Source organism: Aquarana catesbeiana, linkage group LG10 (assembly GCF_042186555.1).
Source record: "Aquarana catesbeiana isolate 2022-GZ linkage group LG10, ASM4218655v1, whole genome shotgun sequence".
NCBI classification, from domain to species: Eukaryota; Metazoa; Chordata; class Amphibia; order Anura; family Ranidae; genus Aquarana; species Aquarana catesbeiana.
Genome location: NC_133333.1, coordinates 218751294 through 218770906, shown reverse-complemented (window position 1 = coordinate 218770906; position 19613 = coordinate 218751294).

Sequence of the window (19613 nt, the reverse complement as noted above, 5' to 3'; positions counted from 1 at the left end):
GCTGATAGCCACAGCTGACATGGAACCTGCCTGCTTTCCCGAGGTCTGGTTAATATTCAGAAATTCTAACATAAACTAAAGGACCACACTAAATGTTGCTGTATATGTTTAGACAAGTACAGAGGAGTTTTAAAAAAAAAGTATTTGGGGGACTGGAACTCTGCTTTAAGCCTGGGTTTACATTACCGCTATGTGTTAATGTGTATAGTGTCGAGGTAGTCAATTAATTTGACACACCAAAATGCATCAAAAAGGTGCATCATGTACTATTGCTTTGCAATGAATCACAGTACAACACATAGTAGTGGCAAGGTGTGTTGGGGTGCCATTAGAACAAATTGCACCAACTTGCAAAATGTGCGTTTTTGCACCTTGTGGTAACATGCATGCTGATATGTTGACTCTGTGCAACAGTGTGAACCCAGCCTAAGGGTCATCATACACATTACAATCTGACCATACAATCTCTGTACAATCAACTTTAGATCTACCAAAACTGTAACATGAGGTCTTACATAATTATCCACTCAATATGTATCCAATCAGGTAGGCCCTTGCACTAAATACTTTTTGGTAGATCTAGAACAAATTGTACAGCCAGATTGTAGAGTGTGTGGTGAGCTTAAGAGATACTGGTTAGATGTGATTTAGGGGTTAGTTTCAGTGTTTAGGAGTAAGTTTATTGCTGATATTCAAGGGTTCGGTTGAATTTTAGGGTTAGGGACACCCTCAGGGTTAAGGCCACCACAGACATTAGAGGACAGTTGGGTATGCAGGCACAATTGGACCACCCTCAGGCCTTTATACTGTCTATTGGGACTCTAAAAATGAATGGCCATATTGTGAAGTCATTAATAAGTAGCCTATGGGGAGGTGGGAACGGCTCTGTAGACACTTCTGTTGCTACCTTTTTCAGAAATATCTGATTACTTCGTCTTCTGAGAACGCCACCTGAAACTTAGATTGGGTCCCTGTCATTTAAAGTCCTTGAAAGAGTAGAACTGATGGCACCGTGTCTCAAGCAGAAAACTGTTCCCACGGATTGGAGTTGGAAGTCTTAAAATGCAATAGGCATTAAGGAAGACAACTTGCATATACCAAATTTTCTTCAGGAACACTTGGGATAGGAACCACAGAAGCAAGTATGGAGTGCCTGTTCCAAGGTAAGAGTCCAAATGTAAGTCCAAACAGACAACACATTTCAGGGGGTTAGAGGTCATCATCAGTGCTTGAAATTTATTGATGAAAGTGAAAGCTGAAATCTTGGAATACATGGCAGAGTGAAGCAATAACACAATGGCGGTTATTTACTAAGATGAATGCACTGCGCTGGTTCAGACCTTAATTGGTGCGCTGGATAGATCCTTAATCCAGCGTGTGAACCAGCGCACACACAGGAGTACCTGCACGCGAGAATGTTTCCAGCGCGATAGGATCGCCCTGGTTCTAGGCGAGGTACATCTCGCCCTCGCTGCAATAGGAAAGAATACATTTTCCTATTAAAGCAACGTGAGAAAAACCGGCATGGGTTCCCCCTTCGGGTGCATGCCAGGCCCTTCGGTCTGGTATGGATATTAAGGGGAACCCCCTACGCCGAAAAAACAGCGTGGGGGGTCCCCCCCAAATCCATACCAGACCCTTATCCCCCCCCCAAATCCATACCATACTGGGACTTATCCGAGCACGCAGCCCGAATGGTCAGGAAAGGGGGTGGGGACGAGCGAGCGCCCCCCCTTCTGAACCATACCAGGCCGCATGCCCTCAACATGGGGGATGGGTACTTTGGGGAAGGGGGGCGCGCTGCGGCCCCCCCACCCCAAAGCACCTTGTCCCCATGTTGATGAGGACAAGGGCCTCTTCCCGACAACCCTGGCCGTTGGTTGTCGGGGTCTGCGGATGGGGGGCTTATCGGAATCCGGGAGCCCCCTTTAATAAGGGGGCCCACAGATCCCGGCCCCCCACCCTATGTAAATGAGTATGGGGTACATCGTACCCCTACCCATTCACCTAGTAAAAAAGTGTCAATTAAAAAAAACACACTAGACAGGTTTTAAAAGTAATTTATTAGGCAACTCCGGGGGTATTCTTCCGACTTCGGGGGTCTCTTCCGCGCTCTCCGTATCTTCTCCCGGTCTCCGATTCTTCTCCGCGCTCTCCGGCTCTTCTCCGCGCTCTGCGGCTCTTCTGCCGAGCTCCTCCGCTATCTTCTGCTCTTTTGCTGCTCTTTTGCTAGCGGAGGAGCCCGGTCTTCTCCCGCTGTCCGGTCCTTCCCATAAGCCCCCCGCCTGCAGACCCTGACAACCAACGGCCAGGGTTGTCGGGAAGAGGCCCTTGTCCTCATCAACATGGGGATGAGGTGCTTTGGGGTGGGGGGGCCTGCAGGGCGCCCCCCTTGCCCCAAAGCACCAACCCCCCCATGTTGAGGGCATGCGGCCTGGTACGGTTCAGGGGGGGGGCGCTCGCTCGTCCCCACCCCTTTTCCTGACCGACCGGGCAGCGTGCTCAGATAAGGGTCTGGTATAGATTTTGAGGGAGGACCCCACGCCGTTTTTTCGGCGTAGGGGGTTCCCCTTAAAATCCAAAACAGACCGAAGGGCCTGGTATGCCCCTGGGGGGGAACCCATGCCGGTTTTTTATTTAAAATTTGGCGTGGAGTTCCCCCTCAAGATTCATACCAAACAGTGCCGGGCATTGGCAGGGGTCCAAGTCGAATCCCCGTTCAATACAGTCGGTAAAGTTGGGTTGCTATGGAAATGGCAAACCGCAGCTAAACGCAACCGCAGCTAATCGCACTGTACCAATGCAGCTTATCGCAGTGCCTGGAGTCTTAAATTTCACAGAAAAAAAAACATGCTTTTAACTGCGGCAGAATAGCCGTCCATGTGAAAGGCGCTTGAGGCCCCTTTCACACTGGGGCGTTTTTCAGGCGCTATAGCGCTAAAGAAGTGGCTCTATTCCACTCCAGTGTGAATCGAGTGTTTCTGCAGTGCTTTTTGCGGTGCTTGGACCAGCGTTTTTACCGCGATTTTTCTGCGTTTTGCGTTCTTTTTTTTACACTGTATATAGCCAGTTGCTAAGGAGGGGGCCAGGAAGCCGGCCGCCACGTCCTTAACAACCGATGAGTCATCAGCTGACTTCCCGTTCAATGTAAAAAAAAAAAAATGCCGGGTAAAAAAAAAAAATCGAGAAAAAAAACAGCGTGGGGTCCCCCCCAGGTCCATACCAGGCCCTTGGCTCTAGTTTGGATTCGGAGGGAACCCCCATGCCAAAATTTTTTTTAAAAATGGCGTGGGGGTCTCCCCAAAATCCATACCAGACCGGCACGCAGCCCGGCAGGTCAGGAAAGGGAGGGGATGAGCGAGCGGCCCCCCCTCTTTTCCTGCGGCCTGCCAGGTTGCGTGCTCGGATAAGGGTCTGGTATGGATTTTTAGGGGAACCCCACGCCATTTTTTTTATTTTGGTGCAGGGTTCCCCTTAAAATCCATACCAGACCTTAAGGGCCTGGTATGGATTTTTAGGGGGACTCCACGCCATTTTTTTTTTAATTTTTGGCGTGGGGTTCCCCTTAATATCCATACCAGACCTGAAGGGCCTGGTATTGATTTTCGGGGGAACCCCACGCATTTTTTTTTTCTGAATTTTGTTTGTTTTCTTAATGCTGTTTTTATCAATGAACTTTTATGTGTTTTGCCGGACCGACATTTCATTAGAGCCGCAAGAAGTGTACCAGCGTTAAAAAAAAAAAAAAAAGTCTAGAGGTGCGCCAGTTCAACCTATGCAAATGCTTTTACGTTGCCTGACATTTACTAATATTTTGCCGGTGCAGTGAACTAAAGTGAACAAGCGCAAATGCCGTTTAAGCATGCGCAGTGAATAAATTCACCTCCCACAGTTTAAATGTGTTTGCCGGTGTCTTGCCGAATAAGTTCCTTCGGCGGATAGGTTCCCCCCCTGTACTGCGCAGGCGCAGCGCCTGCGCAGTACGTACTACTGTCGACCGCCGGAGATAGCCGAAGCTCAAACGCTTCAATCAGCTGTACACGGCGCCTGCGCTCTGGGTCCAGGTTCCTTCCCCACTATCCAAGTGGACCTAGAGGGGGAATCTAAAAGTGCCGAGCGCAGCGAGGCCGTGCCCGAAGCGTGGCGAGCGAAGCAAGCCCGCGAGGGGCCCTCTTACAGGCACCGTGTACAGCTGATTTTCAGCTGTTCCGCTTCGGCTATTTCCGCCGGCTTCTACTGCGCATGCGCAGTAGAGGGGGGAACTAATCCGCCGAGCGGAACTTTCTCGGCAGAACACCGGCGCTGCCGGCTTGTTCAGAGAAAGTCACTTTCTCATTCTATTTTGGCCATATTTGTGACTTGGGCAGTTAGTACGACACTTCCCCACATCACCCCACATCACCCCCATATTATTGGCACTTCCAGCTTGTTTAAATTTGAAGTTAAAGATGCTGTGCACCAGGTCTATAGTAGCATACAGATCACCTCTTCCCGTGCGCCAGGAAGAGAATAGTAAATGGGGGATCGCGCTGTGTTACCGGCGCAAATGCTTTGTAAATACGAAAATGTCATTTGCGCATCAGCTTGCACCGCCAGTCATGGCGCAAATGCTTCGTAAATCAGCCCCAATGTGTATAAACAAACTTCCAAGCAGATGGTTGTAGCAGCATTAATGGGGTGGGGTGGGGCACTCTTTGAAACCTCAAACAATTTTAATAAAAAATAAATTTGGACTTGAACCTTGGACTTGAACAATGGAACAGTAGACTTGAATATTGGACTTAAACCTTGGAACATTGGACTTGGACTTGAACATTGGACTTGGAATTTGGACTTGGAACATTAAACATTGGACGTGAACCTTGGGATTTGCATTCTTACTTCTACAGTGTCTAATGTCTTTGGGTACCTTTTGAGTTGGAGTTCAAGTTAGAGCAAATTTGTTTTTTAAAATTGGGATATTTATTATAGCAAAAAGTACAAAATATTGTGTTTTTTTCAAAATTGTCGCTCTTTTTTTGTTTATAGCGTAAAAAAAAAAACTGCAGAGGTGATCAAATATCACCAAAAGAACAACTTTGTTTGGGTACAACGTCGCACGACTGCGCAATTGTCAGTTAAAGCGATGCAGTGTTGTTTCGCAAAAAATGGCCTGGTCAGGAAGGAGGCAAATCCTTCTGCGGCTGAAGTGGTTATTAACAATACACACACCCAATGTACAACCAGGTATTATCAGCAAAAAGGCCCAATAGGAGTCCTGGGTGAAATTGTGCACATATACCCAGGTATATATAGCTACAGTTGTATAAATAGAGATGCCTCCAGATAAATGTTGCAGCAAAGTCCAGCTGCAGGGGCCCCTAAGGACGATATGAAATCTGTCTTTGCGTCAGGGACCTGAAAACAAGATCAGTGGTCACAGAGGGTCCTCCAACTGTTGTCCAACCAGCCTGGAGTGGAATTGTGGTGTGGAACTGGAACTCATCCTATCTACTCTGCACTTTAGTCCCTCCATAATAGTTTCTAATTTGACGTGCAACTGGATCTCTAAGCTAGTGATCTTGAAGTGGCCATCAGAATCCTAACCTAGCTTTAGCCTATGCTGGTTATCAAGCCCTAAACTAAAAAATTATTAACTAGAACAATTGGAGCTGTATATAATCTCTGCTGCAATAAACAGGTCCCCCTTTCCACTATCATGGAAGGTGACTATTTTACATGCAGTAGCACAGAGCTAGCTATCCGGCATTGTGCATATGAAATATTAACAAGGAAAGGGTCTTTCACAAGGGTTTAGACATACACTCAGCAGCTGCAGTTAAGCTATTAGATAATGCTTGCATAATAGTACTTTCTGTTCTTTCTGTCTTGGGGTTTAGCAGCATGGACAGGACAGGACATGTGGCTGAGGTTTTCTCTCCATCTACACTTCTTTCTTACAGGGTTTCAAAGCCAACACCCCAGGGACAGGAAGAGCATACATAATATATTTACAAGCATTTACTAATGCAGACAATAGAGAGTAGCAGATCCCTACACACCTCTAAAATAAGATCTATTAGGGGCCCATTCACTGTTACTATCTATTGTACAATATTCTTTGCAAGGATGCTCCACACTGCAGCCTGCTTTTTACAGCCCATTCATAAAATGCAGGCCAGTGGCATGGAGCCTGTGATGTCCTGCGGAGTTGTTCCTGCTTAACGCAACAAAGAGAACTCTGTGATTGGAGGAGACAGGTCACATGACTTTAACAGATTGTTTTGCTGCTGTCTTTCGTTTCCAATAATTTTTATTGAAAAGTTCAAAGAAGTAAAAAAAAAAATACAAGAGAACATTGTAAAATATGGCATAAGAGATGCAAAGCCAAATTCATCCACATACAGAGATCAGTCACATGCAAAAATAACAGGAATCACTGATATGCCATTGTTATGAAGAACTTAACTATTTATATAAAGTAAGTATAGTAAGGCTATGGCACATGGCTGCTTAGGCAAACAAATGACATGAACTATTCTAACGAAGAAGGAGTGATAACAACTGCTCAAGGGCTCATCATCCAAGAAGAAACAAAATATAGCAAGTGAGCCCCAAAAAAGGGGGGGGTGAATCTGCTAGACCAGCCCTCAAAATTTCTACTAACCTGCTCGCATTAGGTGAGTGGAAATAAGCTGAGGGCGAGCGTGGAGCCGCATCAGAAGGAGGGGGGCAGGGGCGCCGCTGGCAGGCGAGGTTGAACGGGAGCTGATTCTCCTCCCAGCTTCCGCCCCCTGTCATTCTCTTATCAGGGTCTTGCATACAGCGTCGGCAAAGAACTAGATGAGGTGGGGCAGAGCAGTAAGGGGGGTTGGGCGGGAGCTGCCAAAGTTTACTTTTCCTATTAACAAGCTGGTGATTGGTTGCTCGGATTGTCTAGCAACCAATCACCAGTCTTTTAATATGAAAAGTTAACTTTGGCAGCTCCCTCTCCCCTGTCCAGTGCTGTGCTCTGCTGTAAGTCTCTCTGCATCATAAATCAGTGAAAGTGTCATTCATTGGTTTAAATTTTTTTAATGCTATATTTAAAGTTATTGTAAAGTCTTGTTTTTTGTTTTTTTTTTAATAACAAACATGTTATACTTACCTGCTCTGTTGCAGTGGATTTGCACAGAGCAGCCCAGATCCTCCTTTTCTCGGGTCCCTCTTCTGTGCTCCTGGCCCCTCGCTCCTGTCGAGTGCCCCCACAGCAAGCAGCATGCTATGGGGGCACCCGAGCTGAGTCACAGCTCCCTGTGTCCATTCAGACACAGAGCTGCAGCCCGGCCCCGCCTCCTCACTCTCCTGATTGGCTGGCTGACTGACTTTGATTAACAGCAGCGGGAGCCATTGGCGCCGCTGCTGTGTCTCAGCCAATCAGGAGGAGAGTCCCGGATGGCTAAGACACTCGTGGACATCGCTGGAGAGAGATGGGGCTCAGGTGAGTATTAGGGGGTGCTGGGGGGTCTGCTACACAGAGAAGGTTTTTTATCTCAATGCATAGAATGCACTAAGATAAAAAAAAACTTCTGCCTTTACAACCCCTTTAATATATCATGTTTCCCCCGAAAGTAAGACCTACCCTTAAAATAAGACCTACCCCGATTTTCCAGTTGGGATGCAATATAAGCCCTACCCCGAAAATAAGCCCTAGTTTGAAGTGATTGTGGACTGCTGGAATCCTCTCTATTGCGGTGTTATGTGTGGAGGGTGTGTTTCTGTGGTATAGTTAAGTGAGATGCCTTCTTATAGCGCTGCTCGGTGCTCAGCTGACCTTCGCAGCTCTTCTCTACTCCCAGCTGTCAGCGGGGGAATTCGCCCCCCCCCCCCCGTAAGGCTTGGAGCTCGTAAGAGAGCACAGGAGGGCGCCGAAAAGCGCCGAACCGCGCTCAGCTGATCCCCACAGCTCTCCTCTTCTCCCAGCTGTCAGCGGGGGATCTCGGCCCCCCTCCCTCTGCTAAGCTCGAAGCGGGTAAGAGAGCACAGGAAGGCCAACAGAAAACGCTGAACCGCGCTCAGCTGATCCCTGCTGCTCTCCTCTTCTGCCAACTGTCATCGGGGGATCTCAGCCCCCCTCTCTCTGCAGTGCTTGTGTTGGGGAAGACCGATCAGGGGGTCACAGAAGCTCCGAGCTGTGCTATAGGAAGGTATGTGGCACAACACAGATTGCAGACACACATACTTTTTACATTACATTCTACTGTGATTGTGAGGATTCTAGCAGTTTGCAAGCATTTTTACTCTCTGTTCACACTGGGGATTAAATGGCAAGCCCTACCCCGAAAATAAGCCCTAGTGTGTTTTTGGGTGCCAAAATTAATATAAGACCCGGGCTTATTTTCAGGGGAAACGCGGTAGCATTAAAATATTTACTTACCAAGGCAGTAATGATGTGTACAGTGCCTATAGTAGCCAATCATATTTTATCCTTATTTTATTTATCACAGATCAATGAAATATGCTTTATGTTAATATTGTTAAATTTGTTGTTAATATTTATATTTGTAACTGGTGGCAACTGGCAAGTAATTCTTAAGGCCTGGCTAGTAACTCAGGACTTGAAATTTTGAGCCCTGTGCTAGACAATTTGGCTCACGTACTATACTCAAGGACCCTTACATCCTCCGACAGGGGGAGGAAGGCCTTGCAACACGATTAACAAGAAAAAACAGAAGTCCCGCAATTATTTTGCAGGGACGTTCCACATCAGAAGAAATGAACAAATAGGAAATAGTGAAGAAAAGAAAGAATAAGAGAAAAGCCACCCGCCAACTCTCCAATCCTGGAATGTTGCCCAAACTGGATCATCTTGAGGGTCCCCCACCAAATATTTTATCCAGGGATTCCAGGATTTCTCAAACTGTTTAACTTTGTCATTCAGGATGGTGGAAAGGCACTCATTTGTCGTAGTCCAGAACAATTTTGCCTTAAGCTGGTCAAATGGTATCGTGGTCGACCTCCATGATGTGGCTATGTGGCTTTCGCAGCCACAAAGACAAAATTATTCAAATTTGTTGCTGTTTTTACTTATTTATTTTAATAGTTCTGAGCATTAAGCACATTGTAAAGCACACAGTCAATCTTTATAAATATGCCTTATTAAAGCAGTAGTATGGGTGCAATAGGGCCATATTGTTGCTTTTTAAATGGACCCCTTAGTGTCCACAACATACATGTTCAAATTATGGGAGCTAAGCCTCCAAAGGCTGTGCCTCACCAGATTCTCATTACTGCTGAAAGCCAGATTAGACATGCCTAGAGATTCATAGTCTTGTAGGAAATAACTCAGCACCCCACCCTCCTGACCAGCGATAACTCCATATGCTTATTTTTTATTTGTTCTATACAAATTCATTTTGAAAACAAGTATTAATCATGATAACTACACAGAGTGTAATGAGGAGCCACTAACAGACATCTGCCAGAGACAGTGCAGGAATTCTGCACATGTGAAGGAGTTGGAGGAGCTTCTCCTTCTCATATCAGTCTTATGAAGGATTGCAGACACCCCAGTGAGGCCTTTCACCAGATGTGACCTCCAACTCTGCAATCTTCACAGCCCTGCAGAAAATCGATAATTCCCTCCGCTAAAACATTTCTGACACCATAAATCAAATGTCACCATTTCTAAGGTCCGCTGGGAAATGATTAGAACTTTTTCTCTTTTCTCATTTGCTGGTTTGATTTCACAAAATGTCATGTTTGCAGCGCACTATGAGAATTGGGTACAAGATGGCGCAGATGGGAGGGAGAAGTGTGGATGATAAATAGCACAATGTAAAATGTTATCAAGACAAACATCAAAAATGAGGACTGGATGAAGAAACTTGATGGTCCGTTAAAGCCACGGGGAAGCCATTGGGAAGTCCCTGTGCATCAGAAGGGGGGCGGGGTCACCTGGGTACATCACCGTGTGGCCCCGTACTCACTTATAAAAGAACTGTCATCCACGCTGAAGCGTCATAAGGCGGGTGCCTCACATGGAGGCAAATCTTTTTTATTTTATTTTTCGGTCCGTCGGCGGAGCCATAGAAAAAAATGAATGGACTTCAGGGGACATTTTTATTTTTTTATTTTTTAATAAAGGACTTGTCAAAAGGTGTGTCTTGTTTTTTTTTAACATTTTGACACTTTTTTGTGAAATGGTACGGGTACGATGTACCCGTTACCATCTCAGACAGGGGGGGGCCAGGATCTGGGGGTCCCCTTGTTAAAGGGGGCTTCCAGCTTCCGATAAGCCCCCTGCCCGCAGACCCCCACAACCACCGGGCGAGGGTTGTGGGGATGAGGCCCTTGTCCCCATCAACAGACGGCAAACACCCAGGAATCGGATCAGCCCACACGGTTAAACAAAACCCTATGTTGCTGCAGGGAATCACTAATTACTCCCGGGTGCCATTAACAACAAACAATTCTAAATTGTCTGTCTTGCTAGCCCCCCGTGCTCGCCCCAGGGGGAACGCAGGGGGAACGCCCGACTTGGGCGTCTCACAAGTGCCGTTCTGCCGATGGGGCAGTGGTAGATGCTATATTTGGACGCCTCCTGAGGAAGCGGCATTGGCCGCGAAACTGTTGAGGTTAAACGTCCTTTAGCACATCAACATGCCTTCATCTACTCATGCGGGCTTTACTCACTGTGTTTTATTGTATGTTGTTTTGTAACAACTTCTATGTTGTCTCATTGTTAAAGTGTATTGATACATAATTTTTATCATTTGTAATTCAATAAATCAAAATTTTTATCTATACTGTATGTCTCCATTGGGTACCGCAATAGTCCATATACTTCCTTATGGGGAGGTAGGGTGTGTTTGGAGTAGCCCTTGCTATATTCCTCCCTATCCCTTCTAATATGGGGACAAGGTGCTTTGGTTGGCTACCCCAAAGCACCCTCCCCATGTTGAGGGCATGTGGCCTGGTACGGTTCAGGAGGGGGGGCGCTCTCTCGTCCCCCCTCTTTTCCTGCGGCCTGCCAGGTTGCGTGCTCGGATAAGGGTCTGGTATGGATTTTTGGGGGGACCCCCACGCCATTTTTTTTAATTTTGGCGCAGGATTTCACTTAAAATCCATACCAGACCTGAAGGGTCTGGTATGGATTTTGAGGGGGACCCCTACGCCATTTTTTTACAAAATATTTGGCGCAGGGTTCCCCTTAATATCCATACCAGACCTGAAGGGCCTGGTATGGAATTTGGGGGACCCCACGCAATTTTTTTTTTTACATTTTGGTTCGGGGTTCCCCTTAATATTCATACCAGACCCAAAGGGCCTGGTAATGGACTGGGGGGGGGGATCCCATGCCATTTTTTTCAATGACTTTTATCTGTATTGCCAGGGCCCGACAATTCATTATAGCCGTGAGTACTTTTGATACATTGATTTTGATGTTGATACATGTCCCCTGGGGCAGGACCCGGTTCCCCAAACACTTTTTATGACAATACCATGCATATAAGCCTTTAAAATTAGCACTTTTGATTTCTCCCATAGACAATTCATTATAGCCGCAAGTACTTTTAAATGACTTTTTTTCCTTTAGAAATGTCATTTTGTGCAGGGACTATGCTAAACACGGGAAAAATGCGCCACTTTACAGGCATACTATAGACACCCCCCAGGTACGAAATTTAAAGGAATATTTTACTTGTATTGTTTCACTTTAAGCATTATTAATATCACTGCTCCCGAAAAAACGGCCGTTTTTAAAACTTTTTTTTGCATTGATACATGTCCCCTGGGGCAGGACCCAGGTCCCCAAACACTTTTTATGACAATAACTTGCATATTAACCCTTAAAGTTAGCACTTTTGATTTTTCATGTTTGTGTCCCATAGACTTTAACGGTGTTTGCATGTTCAAACAAATTTTTTGCCTGTTCTCATGTTCTGCTGCAAACTGAACCAGGGGGGAGTTTAGGCTCATCCCTACTTGTATATCAAGACATCGCTTGTATATTAAGTCAAAATTTATTTAAAAATGTTGCTTGTCTTGCAAAACGCTCTCAAACCAAGGTTTTACTGCATATAGTTGAATGTAAAAAGTACTATTTATCTATCAAAAAGTGTTTCCCAGTGCTAAACCTTGCATCCAATTTCTAAATTGCTGCATTTGTAAATTCCAAAACCCAATATACAGTAAAGGAATAGCAGTGGTAAAAAAGCACTTGTGGGTTTAATCATCAATTTTTTTTGTACAATTTTCCTTTAAGGGGGCGTTGCAGGGGGTGTGTCCTATGCCTACATACTTTTGCAAATAGGTGTTCCTCCTTCCAATCTTAAAAAGTCGGGAGGTATGATCCCGGTCTCAAACTCCTTACATAATCTCATTGTTTTGCTGTGCCTATAGCAGCCATTGTCAATCCTATTAAAACGGCGGAACCCTTGTAATAAATTTCCAACCCCTGCTAATAATTATTGTATCTACAGCTTATGGTACAACAATGTGATGATCACTGGGATAATGCTCCTACCTACTTGTGGTCAGTGGGAAGAATACCCTTTACAGATATCTAAAAGATCATTGGTTTAAGCGGTTACTATTCTGAGAAGCAGAAGATGTTCTTTGCTCAAGGAACCCCTGGCAAGCTCCGAAGGGATCCCAGAGTTTGATGGAATCCTGACTGAGAAAGGCTGACCTATAAACTTTTTAGCCTTGTGATTTTATCATGAATTTCTTGGCTCCCCACAGATACAAGATGGCGTTCACCAGACTGGAGGGCAGTAACTTAGTTTTACATGGTTTGGTAGGTGTGATCATTCCTTAAAGCGGAGTTCCACACAAAAATGGAACTTCCACTTTAAGTACTCCTCGCCCCCTGACATGCCACAATTGTCATTTTTTTGGGGGGAGGCTGGGTACCTGGTTTGGAGTTGGACTTCCTGCCCCACTTCCTCCTTCCGGGCTTCTAACCGCCTAGCTGATTCCTAGGCGGCCACTCCCTCCCGGCAATGTTCTGGGACACGTGACAGGTCCCAAAACATTGCCTGGCCATTGACGGATCGCAGCGTGGCTCGCACATGCGCAGTGCGCGGTGAGCACATGCGCAGTGCGCGGCTCGCGCATGCGCAGTGTGCACTCGGCTGTCAAGCCGCAAACTGTCACAGCTGGGCACCCACACTCACAATGTCGGCGCCGGCAGAGAGGAGGGGGAGAGAACGGAGGCTTCGGGCGGCCGCATCGTTGGACCGTGGGACAGGTGAGGGTCTGTTTATTAAAAGTCAGCAGCTACACTTTTTGTATCTGCTGACTTTTAATAAACTAAAAAAACAGTGGAACTCCGCTTTAAGGTATAACCGAGGGAGTTTCTATTGCTGCTTGTGTCCCTGTTAGGAAGATTCACCCTCTCTATACGTCCTCATTATCACAGAAACTGAAAGTACATATCAAATTTTGAGCCACCAGAACAGGAATAGAGCTGAAGTTTTCCAATAGAGACTTTGGTTTTGGTGGATACCAGAGATTCCCTCACTTTGGAGGATTTCCTCTCACTTTTGACTATGGGACAGAAACAAGAATTCTCCTCAGTGGGACACAGATGGCAAAAAAAACCTGAAAAAACCTCCCTTACACTATACAAAAATGAAAAAAAGTGCCTTTAAACTCAAAAGTCAACTACCAGGAAAGAGTATGCTTACAGAATACAGAGGTGGGATTGCAATGTATTACTGAAATGAGGGATTCTTCTGCAGGAAAATACTGTATTTATTGACAAATAACACACATTTTTTCACCCTGAAAATCGGGTGCAAATAGTGTGCTTTTATACGCCAATACTTCAACTTTAGCTGCCTCGGAGGGGACAGGGAGGGGGGCGGGACAAGCGACGTCAGATTACATACAGTGAGAATCTCCTGTTTACTTGGTGGCCTCTGTAATAGGAAGTCCCGTCTCCTGGGCCACCATTGGACCACTGTTCTGTCTAGGGTTGCCACAGGAATTTTTTTATAGTATATAAACTATACATATATTTTGCAATAAATAACATTTCTGATCATATGAAGTTAATCACAAGAGTCCCCCTTTACATCAGAGTCCACAGAGTTCCCCTTTTTCATCTGAATCCGCAGAGTTCCCTTACATTGTAAGGGGGGGACTCTGCAAACTCTGATGTAAGGCAGGACTCTGTAGACTCTGGTGAAAGCCAGGACTCTGCAGTCTCTGATGTATTTTAGAACTCTGGGGACTCTAACATAAGGGATGCTCTGTGAACCATGATCTAAAGGGGAACACTGAGAACTCTGATGCACGGAGAGGACTCTGTGACCTCTGGAGTAAAGGGGAACTCTGATGTAAGGGATGCTCTGAGGACCCTGAAATACCTTAATGTAATCACTCAGAGGCCAGAGAGAGAAGGGGGGAGACTTCAGTCACAGACAGGGATGGATGGTGAGCTCACTCACCCCTTGGCAGTCAGCACCTCTCATCCAGATGTATCTGAGGCTGCTGGACTTCAAATTTAGGGCCCCCACTTTCCTTTCCTGAGGCACAGCATCGGGGATTGGAGTGCGGGCAGACACAGAAGGGTAGGGGCAAGAGGAAGAGGAGCAGATCAAGCCCTCTCTCCTCTCCCATCTGTGTGGGGGGGGGGATTGTTAGTGTTGGCTTTGGGCAGTGTGAAAGAGAGTGTAACAGACACTCTCAGTTTAGACAACGTGAGCCAGCAACCCTGCTGGGAAGCCATAGTCCAGTCTGAATAATGTGTCCAGGTTTCAGGCAGTTTGAAACCCGGACACATGATTTCAAACCCGAACTGTCCGGGTGAATCCTGGACAGGTGGCAACCCTAGTTCTGTCTATCATAGGAGATTCTGACTTTATGTAATCTCTCGGCACTCGTCCCGCCCCCCTCCCTGTCCCCTCTAGGCTGCAGATGGGCATCGATCAGGCTGCACTGATGGCAATGGTGAGGCTGCTGCATTGTAGGCAATGGTGAGGATGCTGCATTGTAGACAATGGTGAGGATGCTGCATTGTAGGCAATGGTGAGGATGCTGCATTCATGGCAATGGTGAGGCTGCATTGATGTAGACTAATGAGGCTGCATTGATGGCACTTGTAAGGCTGCAGATGGGCACTGATCAGGCTGCATTGATGGCAATGGTGAGGCTGCAGATGGGCACTGACCCTTATTTTGCTTCAAAATTCCTTATTTAAAATTTAAGTTTTTTTCCTGAAACTTCCCTCTTAAAATAAATGTGCGTGTTATACGCCGATAAATACCGGTAGTTGGTTATCTTCCACAGACTGTTCAGATGACAGGAAATGGGCATAAAAATCCATCTCTGGACTCGTGTGGTGACATCAATCTGTTTAATTTTTTTTTTATGTCAAACAAGTGAATTGAAATGACACTTTTCCAAAAGCCACTTTTTTTTCTCTTTGTAGGCAGCCTAGATCTATTTGTCGTAGATGTAGAAGAAGCAAAGAGGAACCATCACTCGTTCTTAAAACAAACAAAAAGTATGTTGTTTTAGAAAACATCAAAACCATGGAAGTGCAGGTAGAGGAGACAATTCTTCTGACTGCAGTCTGCAGATCCTCTGCTCACTATGGAGGTATTTTTATTCTCTGAAGAAAAATTCCTGAGTATTCCTGAGTCCTAAATACCCGTATGTTTCTAATATGTAGCCTACTCTCCTCCTTAATATCACACAAGTGTATATGTTTTCATTACGCTTTGTAGCGCATTTCAATGCAACATGGTGGGTTGGCATGCATTGGAATGTGGAGCTAAACTCCAGTTTAAAAAATAATGCAGACATGAGGGAGGTGAGGTGGGGGTCTGGGTCCTTATGTCAGTCGAGTCCTCAATAACTGTAACTCTCCATGAGGTCACAGGTAAAGTCCGCTCCTCTGACATCATTACTGACATATTGACAGGACTACCAGGTACAACTAAAGGGAAAAAAGCCTAAAAAAAAAAAAAACAAAACTAATGCAGCCACTACATCAAATAATTGTTAAGTTGCCATAAATAAATGTGTGTTTTGGAGTTAAATGCTGCTTTAATTACTAGATGTGCAGTATAGGTTTTTTAATGTATTTGACAAACTGAACTTTATTCCCTGGGGGGGGTAATATTTCTTACGGATATGTGTGGCTCTCAGGCAAGCAAATGTAGCACCTTCTTGAATTATTCTTCTCTAGTTGGGGTTTGACCTACTATGTACTGCTGTACATAGGGCAGCATTCAATGGTTTCTGGTCCCCCTACAGAGCAGAGTAGTTTATTGGCAGTAAAAGGGTGTGTAAGCAGAGGTTAAGGTCTCTCTTAGGAAGGCTCCACTCTGGTCCCTATTGGATATGGGCTAGAACCTGATCCCTAAGTAAGTGGGTATAAAAGAGGTAGGTGGAGCTTGTGGAGGGGTTGATGGTAAGAAGAATCTGTAGAGTCCTCAAGATGGTAGTAAGGGGTCACTAGAACTTCCAGATTGGCAAGCCCTGTCCAGTGTGCACTACATTTGAGGTATGGAGGTGTAAGAAGGAGCAGAGAATGGAATGCTGGTCGGCAACCCCTCTGTGTAGGATGTGTATCTCTGATAACCGAAAGATGTTCCTTGAAGCTGGGATGGATTTTGTCATTTCATGTCAGTAAACTGTTGGAAAAGGAAAATCTGACTAGACATTCTGTAATGGGGAGAGGGATCTACATTCCCGTTACAGGGCCCAAGGCTGGTGTGTGTGTATGAATTGGACAAGATGAAGGAGCTTCCCCTGAAGATAGTTACATAGTTACATAGTAGGTGAAGTTGAAAAAAGACACAAGTCCATCAAGTCCAACCTATGTGTGTGATTATATGTCAGTATTACATTGTATATCCCTGTATGTTGCAGTCGTTCAGGTGCTTATCTAAAAGTTTCTTGAAACTATCAATGCCCCCCCGCTGAGACCAGCGCCTGTGGAAGGGAATTCCACATCCTTGCTGCGCTTACAGTAAATAACCCTCTACGTAGTTTAAGGTTGAACCTCTTTTCTTCAAATTTTAATGAGTGGCCACGAGTTTCCTTAAACTCCCTTCTGCAAAAAAGTTTTATTTCTATTGTAGGGTCACCAGTACGTGATTTGTATATTGAAATTATATCCCCTCTCAAGCGTTTCTTCTCCAGAGAGAATAAGTTCAGTGCTCGCAACCTTTCCTCATAACTAAGATCCTCCAGACCCTTTATTAGCTTTGTTGCACTTCTTTGTACTTGCTCCATTTCCAGTACATCCTTCCTGAGGACTAATGCCCAGAACTGGACAGCATACTCTAGGTGCGGCCGGACCAGAGTCTTGTAGAGCGAGAGAATTATCGTTTTATCTCTGGAGTTGATTCCCTTTTTAATGCATGCCAATATTCTGTTTGCTTTGTTAGCAGCAGCTTGGCATTGCATGCCGTTGCTGAGTCTATCATCTACTAGGGCCCCCAGGTCCTTTTGCATCCTAGATTCCCCCAGAGGTTCTCCCCCCTGTGTATAGATTGTATTCATATTTTTGCCACCTAAATGCATTGTTTTACATTTTTCTATATTGAACCTCATTTGCCATGTAGTTGCCCACCCCATTAATTTGTTGAGATCTTTTTGCAAGGTTTCCACATCCTGTGGAGAAGTTATTGCCCTGCTTAGCTTAGTATCGTCCACAAATACAGAGATTGAACTGTTTATCCCATCCTCCAGGTCGTTTATGAACAAATTAAAAAGGATTGGTCCCAGCACAGAACCCTGGGGGACCCCACTACCCACCCCTGACCAGTCCGAGTATTCCCCATTTATCACCACCCTCTGAACTTGCCCTTGTAGCCAGTTTTCAATCCATGTACTCACCCTATGGTCCATGCCATGACCTTATTTTGTACAGAAAACGTTTATGAGGAACTGTGTCAAATGCTTTTGCAAAATCCAGATATACCACATCTACAGGCCTTCCTTTATCTAGATGGCAACTCACCTCCTCATAGAAGGTTAATAGATTGGTTTGGCAAGAACAATCCTTCATGAATCCCTGCTGATTACTGCTAATGATACCATTCTCGTTACTAAAATCTTGTATATAGTCCCTGATTAGAAAGGTCAGTAAACTCAAATTCCCTCGTGTTCCATGATGTAGCAGAAGGATGTCCCTAGATCAGCAGGGAGCATGGATGGCAACCACTATGGGACCTGCTTACAGGCAGACTGTCCAGTGCCCTCCCATTGGTTGCCCTTACCCTCAGGGCTCATTAGTAGGGCACAGGTTATGCACTCAGCGATGGCAGCCCCCATGTTTCTGTCAAGTTTCCTTTATTATTGGCAGCTGAAAATCTTTAACCCCCCCTTGTGTAATTACTACCAGTAGTCATGTTAGACTTTAAGAGAAACACATTAACCCAGCTATCGTTCTGGACTTTGTCATAGCACTGTCTGTTTCTCCTCCGATTGGGAATGGCTCTGCCAGAGATATCCAGCTGGTTCCTCTGAAGGATTTTCAATAGAGGAATGGGTTCCCGTGTGTTTGGGGTGATAGAAAGGAGACTTTTGTTCTCTTACAGTGGCTTGAAAAAGTATTCATTGGGATTTTATGTGATAGACCAACACAAAGTGGCACATAATTGTGAAGTGGAAGGAAAATTATAAATGTTTTTCAAATTTCTTTACAAATAAATATGTGAAAAGTGTGGGGTACATTTGTATTCAGCCCCCCGGAGTCAATACTTTGTAGAATCACCTTTCACTGCAATTACAGCTGCAAGTCTTTTTGGGGATGTCTCTACCAGCTTTGCACATCTAGAGGGTGAAATTTTTGCCCATTCTTCTTGCAAAATAGCTCAAGCTCTGTCAGATTGGATGGAGAGCGTCTGTACAGCAATTTTCAAGTCTTGCCACAGATTCTCAATTGGATTTAGGTCTGGACTTTGACTGGGCCATTCTAACAAATAAATATGCTTTGATCTAAACCATTCCATTGTAGCTCTGGCTGTATTTTTAGGGTTGTTGTCCTGCTGGAAGGTGAACCTCTGCCCCAGTCCCAAGTCTTTTGCAGATTCTAACAGGTTTTCTTCTAAGATTGCCCTGTATTTGGCTCCATCTTCCCATCAACTCTGACCAGCTTCCCTGTCCCTGCTGAAGAAAAGCATCCCCACAACATGATGCTGCCACCACCATGTTTCACGGTAGGGATGGTGTGTTTAGAGTGATGTGTAGTTTTAGTTTTTTCTGCCACACAGCATTTTGCTTTTAGGCCAAAAAGTTAAATTTTGGTCTCATCTGACCAGAGCACCTTCTTCCATATGTTTGCTGTCTCCCCCCACATGGCTTCTCGCAAACTGCAAATGGGACTTCTTATGGCTTTCTTTTAACAATGCCTTTCTTCTTGCCACTCTTCCATAAAGGTCAGATTTGTGGAGAGCACAACTAATAGTTGTCCTGTGGACAGATTCTCTCACCTGAGCTGTGGATCTCTGCAGAGCTACCATGGGCATCTTGGGTGCTTCTATGATTATTGCTCTCCTTGCCCGGCCTGTCAGTTTAGGTAGATTGCCATGTCTTGGTAGGATTGCAGTTGTGCCATACTCTTTCCATTTTCAGATGATGGATTGAACAGTGTTTTGTGAGATGTTCAAAGCTTGGGATTTTTTTTA